The sequence below is a fragment of the Idiotropiscis lumnitzeri genome, chromosome 2, assembly GCF_059441095.1.
Source record: "Idiotropiscis lumnitzeri isolate Australia: NSW breed Sydney's pygmy pipehorse chromosome 2, RoL_Ilum_1.0, whole genome shotgun sequence".
In the NCBI taxonomy this organism is placed as follows: Eukaryota; Metazoa; Chordata; class Actinopteri; order Syngnathiformes; family Syngnathidae; genus Idiotropiscis; species Idiotropiscis lumnitzeri.
The window spans coordinates 21,734,181-21,747,302 of record NC_142392.1 but is presented as its reverse complement, the minus strand read 5'-3'; the positions used below and the strand labels follow the sequence as shown (position 1 = coordinate 21,747,302).

At 40.9% G+C, this 13,122-nt stretch overlaps 1 pseudogene across 1 annotated transcript; it reads left to right on the top strand.

Annotated features, from left to right (window-relative positions):
- The first annotated feature begins 8,816 nt into the window (after positions 1–8,816).
- Positions 8,817–12,779, top strand: LOC148341954 (uncharacterized; annotated as a pseudogene). The gene is made up of 2 exons (XR_015842173.1): positions 8,817–9,556; positions 10,774–12,779. The product of XR_015842173.1 is annotated as an uncharacterized LOC148341954 (transcript).
- Positions 12,780–13,122: the final 343 nt, after the last annotated feature.

The following is a 13,122-nucleotide window of genomic DNA, read 5'->3' as shown; positions in this document are numbered from 1 at the left end:
TCTGAATGAAAGAGGAATCGTCAAACAGTTTGTCTTTTTTGTCAATATGTATATGTATATATATATATAAATATATACATAAATATATATATATATATATATACATACATGTATACATAAATATATATATATATATATATATATATATATATATATATATATACATAAATATAAATATATATATATATATATATACATAAATATAAATATAAATATACATAAATATAAATATATATATATATATATATATATATATATATACATAAATATATATCCATCTCCATCTCCCCGGGACGGACTGCCCTGTTTTGCGACTACTCTTCACACGTGTTCCTCTGCAGTGAATAAACACCATTTCTAACACAATACTAAAATAACATTTCTTCTTACACGAATTTACATTACCTTTTTATTTACTTTATTAACATTAACAAACCAAAAACATTTATTATTACGCACACAACACACCTAGAAAAAACATAAATAACATAAAGCAACAGTTTTAATCGCTTTCATATTTTGAGAGTCAAGAATAGTATTTATGTACTGTCTAGTTTCTGCATAAAAAATCATAAAGAGAGGTTTTGAGTGACTAAATTTGGATTTGTGAGAATGGAATTTCTCTCGAATAATTATCAAATTTATTATAAATAGTTGCTTCGCTGTTTTACCTTCGTTCTTGAAGAAACCAAACAGTACATTTTTCCAACAAAGAATGAAATTCAGAGTCAATATTATCAAGGATAAATCTTGATCCATCTTTCCAAAACTTAATGGTCTACGGACATTGCCAGAACGGGTGAATCAACTTTTCAGGAAGCATCATACAAAATAAACAATCAACACAAATGACTTCCTTGAATTTAGGAAGATAATTCTTGGTGGGAAAGATAGACAGGCGAATGAAACTGCCCTAACATGCAGGGTGAATTAAAAGAGCTTTGTCATTTATTGTTCAGCATGCAATGCATATTCGCACAAACAGCCGCACAAAACCATGTTACAGCTGGAAAGAGGAAGAGGAAAGTCGCAAAGGATGCTGGGAAAAGCGAAACAATCGCGAGTGACAATTTTGTTCAAGTGGTGTTGCCGTAGTTTTTACGCTGCATTGCGTTTTTTTTTTCTTAAGCGCATGCAGCGCTGCATTTCCCCCAAATTTGAACCACATGTTCACAAGAGATGAAACGCAGACGTCCATCGCTACTTTTGTAGACTTGTACAGCTTATGTTAAACCTTATTCTTCACTTTAAGTCGCCCCGATGCACTTTCGAGCGTCTGGGCCCAAATGAGCATCGCTTAGTTTAGCTTAGCTTGTTTTAGCTTAGCTTTCTCGCCGCTAACGAAGAGACTCGTTTGCGATCAACACATCGCTCAGCAGAGTAAAGGATTTTATAAGCTTGACTGCAAGTGACATGTATTCAGTTTAATGCAATAAAGATATATACTGATTGGGCTTTAATTCAACGTATGAGAAAAGGTCAGGCCAGGCTGTGTGAAATGCATGGGTGGCAGATGTTTTGTGCAGGATGAGCCGCACGTCGGAGAACTGAGTGTGCAGACGCGAAGGGTCCCGGACTTCGATCAAGGCCACCCGGCTGTTGTTGTGTGAGATGGTCACACGGTCGACCGTGAGAGCAGAATAACAGATCCAGTGGTTCATGGGCAGTGGAGCGCACAAACAACTGCCTTGGCGCGCACCGTGGGAAGAGCCTACAAGTCATCTTGCGGGCAGAAGACGTCCACTAAGAGAAAGCTAAAGTTAACTGCAGATGACACATAGCCAATAGGGGAAGAGTAGGAAGTCTTGGCTTTGTTTGCTGAAATGTATAAATGATCCTGGGCAACTTAGGGGGGTGCGTTTTTTTCCCCTGTTGGTTGCTGTAACCGGGCCTCTCAGACTTTGTACTAGATCTCCTGTTAAGAATAAATCCACTCCCGTGTGAAGTTGCCGGCTTCCTGGTCATCTTTCTCTCAAAAACGAGCGCGCATAATTGTTGGATGAATGAAGGTCGTGTTTGGTTAACCATTAATGGAGTCAGATAATTAATTCGAACTACTTTGGTAAACTTTTGGTATATTTAAAGTTAGAAATGTGACGGGCCACTCCTTTTGTGGCGATTTGCAGCACCACGTCGCTGTCGCTCCGATACACCACGGACACTCAGGTGGATTTTGGGATAGTTTCTTTAATTTAATTCTGCAACACAATGTGGCAAGAGCAAGAGTGAAGTTGCAACCAGCTCGAGATAATCACTCTGCAATCCTCGTAGCTCTAACTGACTGATAACATAAACAAATTAAATCTGACTCTATAAAATTAAATAAAGTCCTTATTACAAGTGTGATCGTATAGTGTTTTAACTAGAATACAATTACAACCAACTTTCCTGGGAATACAATTCTATGACTATTTACAGTAAGAAAAGGAAAAAGAAGATATTCGCTCTCATTTACAGAGTGACCCTGAATGCATCACACGCAGCAGACACGTAGCAGAACGTGACTGCGTCACATCGCCAATGGCGGCAGCGCTTAACTGCAGGCTCGCGCAAGTACATTCAAATAAATGAAAAACACGACATTGAAAACAAGATACAATAAAACAGAAAAGAGAATCACATTACCTGCAACACAATGTGGCAAGAGCAAGAGTGAAGTTGCAACCAGCTCGAGATAATCTGCACAACACACGAGTTTATAAATCAATTTAACAGAAGTCGACAAAACGTTACTTTTATAACAGTACAGGAATCGATGTGGGCTCATGACAATCAACTGAACTACTTGAGCGCACCACAGCAACATAAACGAACCAAATCATAATAATAATGTGCATTTGTTGGACGAGCAACGAGATGCGACTTACCACTCTGCAATCCTCGTAGCTCTAACTGACGCTACACGGGATTTTTTTTTTTTTTTTTTTTTTTTTTTTTTTTGACGCTACGCGGGATGCAGGTGCCACATTGTGTGCCATTGCGTCACTTCCGCCATCATTTAACAATGTATATATTTTACTCCGTTACATAGAAATTCCAACAAGAGATCAAGTCTGAGCGCCAAGTGTTGTGATCGTTTTATGAAAATGTGCGCAAGAAAGATATCAGAATACGAGGAGGAACTTGGTGAAACAAGAGAGGGCAACGACGCTGTTTTCAAGAAGTTTCCTGTTGGCTCACGCGGACCTGCGTGAAGTTGGTCCCCCATTTCTTGCAAAAATAGGGGGAAATAGTTTGTTTCGTTTGTGCTGTTAAAAATTTCGTTTGTGCTGCTACGGTTCCAGAGATATTACACTTTGTTTTATTTCGAGTGATGACGTCACCCAGCCCCCCATTTTCATCCAAATGAGTCGGGAAAGAACCTGCTGGATCACAAGCAGACAACCTACTAGCGCCACTATCAGAGAGTGACGACTCAGTGTCACACACTCTTCACGACGACGACATTCAGCGACGATGATGATTGTGCGTCTGAAGGTAAAATGACATTGCACACTGTCTACAAATGTGGGAAAAAAATAAATGCCTTTAAGAGGAGTTTGAAACTCCACACAATAATACACACTGGAGAGAAGCTTTTTGCATGTACAGATTGTCGCTAAAAAATTCCTCAGAAACACAAGAACAAACACAGGTGAGAAACCTTTTGCCTGCTCAATTTGTGGCAAAAGATCCGTTTGGATCACGAGTGTGTTGACGAGAGGAGTTATCAATGTCTCTTCTTCTTCTGGAGCCCTGGCTGAAACAGCCCTTGGCGACTCATGATGAAAAAACTTTCAGTCTTCGGTTTCTTGCGGCGTCCCAGATAGCTCGCGAGTTTCTGAGCCCGGTGTAGTCCTTGATCTGATTTAGGTACATGAGCCTCTGTCCGCCTCTAGCTCTTTTCCCAGGTACTTTTCCGGCATAGTTCTTCAATTTCGCCTTTACGGATGATGTGGCCGGTGAAGTTGACCTGTCTTCTTTTGATGTCTTGGAGGAGTTGGCGTTCTTTCCCAACTCGTTGGAGCACCGAGATATTGGTCTCGTGTGCGGTGTACGGGGTGCGCAGCATCCGACGATAAAACCACATCTCTGCGGCTTCGATGTTCTTTGTCGTTGCTGAGGATAGGGTCCAAGATTCGCATCCGTACAGCAGAACCGACCACACGAAACATTTCAGAATTCTGACCTTGAGAGGAATAGGGAGTTTGCGATCCTTTAGAATGGGCGACATTTGGTTGAAACTTGTCTTGGCCATTCCTATGCGCCTTCTAATTTCTTCCTCGCATCGACCATCTGATGTAATCTTTGACCCTAGGTAATCAAAGGAGTCGACTTGTTCAATTGCGGGTCCGTTGCACGACAGGTTACACGTTGGGGGCCGGCTTTCCTTGGAGATCACCATGCAGAAAGTTTTCTTGCTGTTAATCTCCAGCCCTTCGTTTGTTGAAGCCTCCACTACGAGATCCAGTAGCCTTTGTAGGCCTTCCTCACTGTCAGCGATGAGGGCAGTGTCATCTGCGTATCTGATGTTGTTGATACGGACACCGTTGATGAGAACTCCGTCGTTTGAGTCTTCAAGCCGGCGGAGGATTTGTTCGCTGTACAAGTTGAAAAAGTCTGGACTCATTCCGCACCCCTGTCGAACTCCGCGGTTGATTTCGGTCCACTCCGTGAGGCCACCCGGAAGTCTGATGGCTCCTTTTTGAAGCGAGTAGAGGTTGTAGATGACCCTAAGATCTTTGTCATCAATTCCGATGTTCTTGAGCATTTTTATCAATGTAACGCACTACGAAAATTGTGTTGATGGTGTTGACACCCCTAAACCACCAGGTGACGCCAGAGACTAATGATTTTCCTTGCGCAGCAATGAATCAGAATTGCTGCGTGATTGCCAGACGTGTGTCTATATTTTTACACTCGCGTTGCATTGCTTTGCATGTAATGCATTGCAATCTGAAATAGTGTGATTTGAAATCCAACACTTTCACTGGTCGATAGATCAGTGTTCACATGTCCTGCATCAAAGGGTACTCTTTGGGAGGGCTGAGAATTTAAAAAATTGACACTCCTTGTTGTTTGAATCTCATTTCTTATTGGTCTGTTTTTTATCTTCCTATTGTGTCCCGTCGGATCAAATACAATGTGTAAATGTTGGACTGCTCAGTTGATGTTAATTTCCTGAACTGTCACATGCAGCGATGGCAAGGAACAACACAACGGCAAAGGCACGGCAACCAATTTTGGAGGCAGAGGCCAATGATTCAACAGAGTCTTCCTTCGTGACCTCTGAAGACGATTCTGAAAAGGATTGTTCCGCTAAAAACTCAACGGAAGATGAAGACTCTGAAGTGGAACAAGAGGAAGAGGAGGAGGAGGAAAAGGAGAACATGGAGGTGGTGCAGGAGAAGCACAAGGATGAAGCCAACATGGGTTGACCATCAAAAAACAAAAAGATTTTGTGGTCTCCGCCGCCAAATGTAGCAGGATAACTTGCCCGCTGTCCAATCCCCAACCCCGGGCCAACATTATACGCCATATCCCGGATCAGAAGCCCGGAGACAGCATTTAAGCTCTTTTTTCCCGACGACATCATCAAGCTGATTGTGAACATGACCAACCTGCATGGACGCAGGACCGTCCCGGGCTGGTCAACCCTAACGGCACAGGAGCTGCGGGCATACTTGGGGCTGCTGATCCTGGCTGGTATTTACCGATCTAAAAACGAAGCGACGATCAGTCTCTGGGACAAGGAGATGGGACGTTCCGGATCGCCGAGACCATGCCACACTGTCGATTTTCAAACATCAGCCGCGCCTTGTGCTTTGATGACAAGCTGCGCAGGACACAACGTGATCGCACCGATAAGCTGTCCCCAATCGTCAAGCTGTGGACCAAATGGAGCAGCCTGCTCCCAAAGATGTACAACCTCGGCAGGGATGTTTGCATCGATGATCATCTGGTCTCGTTTTGGGGCCGCTGCTCCTTTAAGCAATTCATGCCCTCCAAAACGGCTCAATACGGACTGAAAATCTGGGCACTGTGTGACGTCGCCACCTCATACGCATGGAAGCTGGACGTGTATACGGGGAAGCTTCCGGGAGGAGAGCGGGAGACAAACGTTGGCATGCGAGTCGTTTTGGAACACTGTGACTCTTTGAAGGGCCACACGGTGAGAGTGGACGATTTTTTTTTATCAATACCCCTGGCTATGGAGTTAAAAAAAACAAAAAATGTCGGCACCATCAGAAAAAACAAACCGGATCTTCCTCCTGGAAGAAAGCTCCTTTCAAGCAAATTTGCTTTTACACAAACCATGAGCTTGGTGTCATACGTCACCAGAAAGGCAAAACATGTGTTGGCGTTGAGCACGAAACACAGAGAACCAGAGGTGGAGGAGGGAGCGAAGAAGCAGGCCAAAATGATTTTGGACCACAATAAATGCAAGGGCGCAGTGGATCATCTGGACCAAGTAAGCACAAGTTTTGTCTTCCTATCAAAGCGGTCTTGTCATCGGATGTTTTCATTCCGTTTTGTTTTGTGTTTGCAGGCATGTGGCAATTACTCTACCCGCCGGCGGTCACCCATGTGGCCCATGCGCCTTTTTTATCACATGTTAGATGTGTCGTGCTTCAACGCGTTTGTGTTGTTCACAAACGTGGACCCAACGTGGAACGGCCAAAAAAAGGCTAGACGACGACTTTTCCTATCAGAAGTTGGACTGGCGCTTATTAAACCTGAAATTGAGCGGAGAAGGCCAAAGAGGCCTCATGGTGAGGTTGGCGAGCAGGCTGGGGCAGCAGAGGAGGTCACGGAGGCACCCGGCAACAAAAGAAAGCAATGTGGTCTTTGCGAGAAGCCACTGCGAGCGTCAAATTTCTGTCGAAAATGTGGCATGTCCATCTGCCGCAAACATATGAAGGAAACTTGCTGGAATGGTTTCTGAAATTTTCAGAGTTTTTCACCTTTTCGGGGTTCCAATAACCTTGTATAACGTTTTTTACTTTATGAAAATAATATACAATACAGAACATATGTCAACTTACTGTCATAACACCATACTAGTTTTGCTGTCCATTCAAGGGAATTAAAAAACGGAATAAAACATTATATATGTATGAATATTTTGAGTGGTTGGAAGTAGAAAAAAAAGTACAATTTAGGATATACTTTATCACACTTTAAACATAGAGCCAGTTTTAGGACAAATCCTGTGTTTAGGAACTTTTTGTAAAAAAATAAAAGTGATTTATTGACTTATCCAATGCTCTTATAAAAATCGATTTTTATTTTTTATTAATTTTATTTTATTTTTGCTATAGTTTCATACTGCTGTTACTGTCCATAGGGGGTAATAAAAAAAAGAATAACTTTATATGTCTGTATTGGTCTGACCCTCCTAAAAAATTGAGTGGTAGGAAATGAAATAATAAAATAAAATCAGAAATGGCTGAGACATTTTTTGGACAAACTTTGCATTGTGTATATACTTTTTTCGTCACAGGAGGGTTAAGTGGATAAAACTCAAAACATTGAATATTAAAAACAAAATGAGAGTCCGTTTGTGACGGAAATTATTCCCACCTTTTTGTTTTTATTTAATTAGGGACAGAGGGTGCAACAGAAAATGGAGAAACAATCTCTAATGCACAGCATCACTGCATTTATAGCATTATTTTATTCTAGGAACAAACCATTATTTTTGTGGACCACTAATCAGCAACAGTACTTATGATTAGTCTTCTGATTCTAACTTTTAGACTGTTTACATCACGGTTATCCACTACTGCGCATGTGCGCCCGAGACAGGCAATTCAGCCAGCAGGAAAAGAGCGTGACGAGACAGTTTTAGAAGAAAAGCAATGTACCAAATAAACGATTAAAATGGTAGCCCTACTTTTACTAGATTAACATATTGCTCCACATTGATTATTGTTATAGTACGGAGCCCCTTAGGGGACATGGAAGAGAAAAAAAAATAATTTGCGTTCCCTCGCAAATTATTTTTTTTCGAGTGAATGTTTATTTTTTTTTTTTTTAATGCGCGTTTATGTACTTCCGGGTCAGTTTGACTACCCTTGCCTCGAATGCGCTGCTGTTCAAGAGACGACAGACGTTGGAGGCGGCACTAATCATGGAGGAGGGCTTGGAACTGTCTTTCACTTATTTGAAAACCGTGCTTAAGATCCAGAACTGATTTTATTTCTTTGTATTTCAAGACAATTTCAAAGCAAAATTCAATTAAACTCGCCCAAGGGTGAACACACTCCATCTTTGCTGCGTTTGTTTACACGGAAGATGACCCGGAAGTACATAAACGCGCATTAAAAAAAAATCACTCAAAAAAAAAAAAAACAACTTTGCATTCCCTCGCAAACTTTGCGAGGGAATGCAATCTTTGCAAGGGAACGCAAAGTTTTTTTTTTTCTCTTCTGTGTCCCCTACGGGGCTCCCTATTATAGAGATGCGCTATACTACACATAGATTTCACCATCGCTGTATGTCTGTGCACAATAGTTATTGTGTTGTCTAAATCATAAACCAGTTTTACAGTTTTACTACGATGTAGGTGTCAAAAGATTTCAACAAGTTCTCATGTACATTGAGGTCATCTGTTATTGCGCACTTTTTTACTGAAGCAATTAAAATATTTCATATACACTATTTTTATTAATGTTCTGTGAATGCATATACCACTTATTTTGCAGAGGCGTTTCTACGTGTTTTGTCCTAGTGTGGTTGCCGCAGTGAGCGATCAAGAATGGGCGATTTGCGCATGCGCGATTCACATTGTGCAGTGGTAACAGATCATGTGGCCACACACTGGCTGTGGCCAATTTCACAATCTAGAAAGATAATTCGCTGGTTAGGTCATTCGACGCCTTCACAGGCTCTTTCTCATGTCGCATCCGCAGACTGCATGTGGCGAATTTGTGTGATCTTAATGCTCATTTGGAGACCGCATGTGGTCTGGCCAGTAGTGACGTCATGTAAAGGAACCAGTGGAAAAAAAAAAGCTAACACAAGCTAATTTATTCTTTCTTTAAACGTGTGTAACTTAAAACACCGTATTAATTTTAATACACAATTATAAATAACTGTATTTGCTATTAAAAAGAGGTCCAAATTGTAACTTTTGACGGCAACTCTTATTTTGAAAACTAAAAGCTGCCGAATGATAGTTCCGCTCATTGAGATTACCGCGATCGTACACTACGCACTGTTTACAAACTCGTCTTTAATTTGTAGTTCAAGTGCTTAAAAGTCGACTCAGGCAGGGTTTCCTCCGTCACGCCAAAAGACTAAAAAATAACTCGTTGAGTCTTCGTGTCTGATTAAAGTCGTCTCGGTGCACGTTGAAGTTTCTCGGCCTAATTTAGCTTATTTAGCTTAGCTTGCTAACCGCGAACAAAGAGGCGCTTGCGATCAACACATCGCTGTGCAGAGATCGTGAGAGCAAAGTTTTGTGATTATAGTGTGGATATCTACTGTAGAGGAAAGAGGACAACGAGCGACAACGTCAACTACTGGACAGACATTTGCAAAATGCAGTCGGGACCTGTGCTACACGGAGGAGGTTGGGTCACTTTTTGGTATTGTTTTGCAATACCTTTTGCTTTTAACAGCATTCGTACCGAGAAAAAAATCAATTAATTTTTTAGGTGTGCGTCAAAAGAAGGAGCGCCACTAGACTGTTGTATTTCAATCAATACGTATCTAAACGAAAAACAAGACGACGGCTACATTAGCAATTAAGCAAACACCGGATCTCACCGGAAGACGTAAACGGCTGACGTCATCGTGACGAAGAGCTTCCTGTCAAACATATATTAAATATTTATAATCTCATAAATAACATTTGCACCACAGAGGACTGAGTTTCCAGATTAACAATAATAGGTGTCAAATTGATATATTTTAATCCATTTAGCTGAGCTCTGATATCATGACCTCATACATTTGAGAAAAAATAGACTTGGTGCCCAAGAAGATTTCTATTTGTATTCATATATAGATTTTGAGTCTTAGTGCAACTCTGTGTATTGTATAGTTTTGGTACCAATTTAAAATGCACTAAACAATTACAATTACAAAAAAATTAAGGCCACAATATTACCTTCAATTCAAACAGCACCATAATTTTTAATCATCTCAGAGATGCTGGTTCAAGCGGCAAAGTTTAATCAGTGTTGAATGTTGTATCATCTTATTAATTTGCTAATTAGTCGACGAATCGTGACGACTGTTGATGATCAGCCGACTACCAAAATATTCGTTCCGCCCTAAACCAATTGCAGTTACATTAATCATGTATGGCATTGCACGTGACTTGATCGAAACAATATTATTTTAATCAATTCCAACCACAGGGCAGGCTGTGTTTAAAAAAAAAAAAACTATCAAAAGCAAAACATGAAAAATTATCTGTAGCACCCTGAGCTAAGACACTTACATTCATCTAGGTTTGGAGCGATGGATAACCCAAATATCAACATGAAGATGAGCATCATGGGAAGTTAAACAGTATGAGTTTATTACCTTTGCAACACAATGTGGCACACAAACTAAATATATGAAAGGGAATGTTAAATAGAGCTTTTCTATCAACAGTAAAAAAATGAAAATGGCTGTCCTGGGGGCATTTATGCCTCCATCACACCATTGCATTTTTTTGCTTGTTTTTTTTTTTTTTTTTCATTTTTTATTGATGTGTTGGGGAAAATTTGCGAGACGTGAAGCTTGAAGTGGCGAGGGATTACTGTACCATCTGTGTTCCGTCTTCTTGTCGTGCAGACAACGGTGAAGATGTTCGTCCTGAGGGCCGGAAACCAGAGCACCCTCAGGTGAAAGAGGAAGAGGAGGAGGAAGACATCTCCCACTTAATAGCGCAAAAGGAGTTGTCTCTGTATATCTTAAAAAAGGAGGAGGAGCCAGAACAACCTTGCAAAAAAGAGGAAGGAGACGCCCTCTGCAATAAAGAGGAGGAGGAGGAAGATATCTCCAAGTTGCCCTCAACTGGTTTCCCATTGAAGAGTAAAGATGAAGATGAACGTGAGGCAAACGGAGGGGCGGAGCCTCCAAGCAGCAGCTCATGTCAACGTATGACACCAGAAAGTGATGAAGAGCACTGGGGAGAGTCACAAGAAGACGGTCTCTTAGCTCCACTATCAGACAGTGATGACGCATCGTCACAGTGGAAATGTTCCCAGTGTGGGAAAGCGTATGCTTTTAAGAGCCGTTTGAAAAATCACATGAGAACCCACACTGGTGAGCAACCTTTTGCTTGTTCAGATTGTGGCCGAAGATTCTCTCAGAAGAGAAACTTAAAAAGACACACCAGTACCCACACTGGTGAGAAACCTTTTGTTTGCACAGTTTGTGGCCAAAGATTCTCTCACCAGCACAGCTTAAAAATACACACGAGAAGCCACACTGGTGAGAAACCTTTTTCCTGCTCAGTTTGTGGCCAAAGCTTCTCTCAAACAGGAATCTTAAGAAATCACATCAGAACCCATTCTGGTGAGAAACCTTTTGCTTGCACAGTATGTGGCAAAATATTCTCTCAAAAGACAAATTTACAAAAACACACAAAAACACACACTGGTGAGAAACCTTTTGCTTGCTCAGTTTGTGGCAAAATATTTTCTCAAAAGACAAATTTAAAAAAACACACAAAAACCCACACTGGTGAGAAACCCTTTGCCTGCTCATTGTGCGGCCAAACATTCCCTTGGGCGTATCGTGTTAAGAAACACAAGTGTGCTGCTGAGATGAGCGGTAATTAATTTTTTATTTTATTATCTCAAACCACAGAGAAAAGTCTTTGTTATTGTTGCGATGTCATCTGGTAGCTCATAGTATCGAGGTGACACTCAATAAAAGAACTGCAGCTCCATGATGACTGTGCAACCTTCCTTATTCCATCTCACGGCCAGACAGTGAAGCGAAATAAATCAATAGCCAAAGGTCATGTCAAAAAAGTAACTGACGACGACCAAAACGAAGAACATTTTTTGTGATGGTTAATGTTTTGTAAAAGAAAAATGTCGTTTTTTTTTTTTTTTACAATTATTTGACTTAATATTTTGCTGGTTTTTTTCCCCCTTTATGGCTTTTCCCACCTAAATTAATTCTTGACTTCCAATTAAGATGATTGTTTATTGCACCAGGATTGCTAAACAGGTCTCTAATTAATTTACTTTTAATTATTTCATCTTTCATTTTATCCAGGTCAAGCTATACAGGTCAGTCATGCCAAAAGGAAGAGAAATCTCAGAGGACCTCACAAAGAGGGTAGTGACAGCATATCTCTCTAGGGCGGCCATGGGCAATCTGCGGCCCGGGGGCCACTTGCGGTCTTGTTAAACGTTTTAATCCGGCCCGCCGAATTAGAAAATAATTAAGGGAATAAATCTGCGTACTCTAGATTGATTGATTTTGTATGGGTGGCGCTTCTTACTCTGTTGTGTTATGTAAAAACACATTTGAAAATAATGAATTTGATAAGATACATATGTTACATTTTAATTCCGTTAAAGAGCATACGCAAGTGATGCACAGGTGAGCGTTCTCAAAATAAAAAATGCTCGCAGATCCAATATAACACGTCCTGAAGGATAACAGAATTTTCAGTGCTTTCAAATAGAAATTGTTTGTACCAAAATAGTTGTATTTTATATATTTAATTTCGAGTGTTTTAAGACTCATTCCAATAAATAGCTAAATACTGTGGTATGTCAAGACAGATATTTTGTTGTAATTCTTATGTTCATTTGAAATTAAAGCATGTGTTTTTGTTATCGTTGGTATCAACCTAGGAGGTGAAAAAGAGGACCAAGCGAGTCCGAAAAGGCAACGAGGATTTATTGTGGGGTGAATGGAGGTGAGGCAAGGTGTCCGTCCAGAGTCTTTTGGAACGGAGGGTTGAGTCTGGGAGTGCAATCCAAAATCCGGGGAATACAAGCTTGGGCGAGTCGGTAGAAAGCTTCGGGCAAGACGAGAAGAACAAAAACACTGAGAGGGAGATTGGCACAAACTGGGCTCAATATGCCATGGATAAATGTTAATTAAGAGTACAGGTCAGGGCCGGAGTCAGTGGCGGGGATAGACTTTTATCCTTGGGGTGGCCAAGGCTATTTCAGG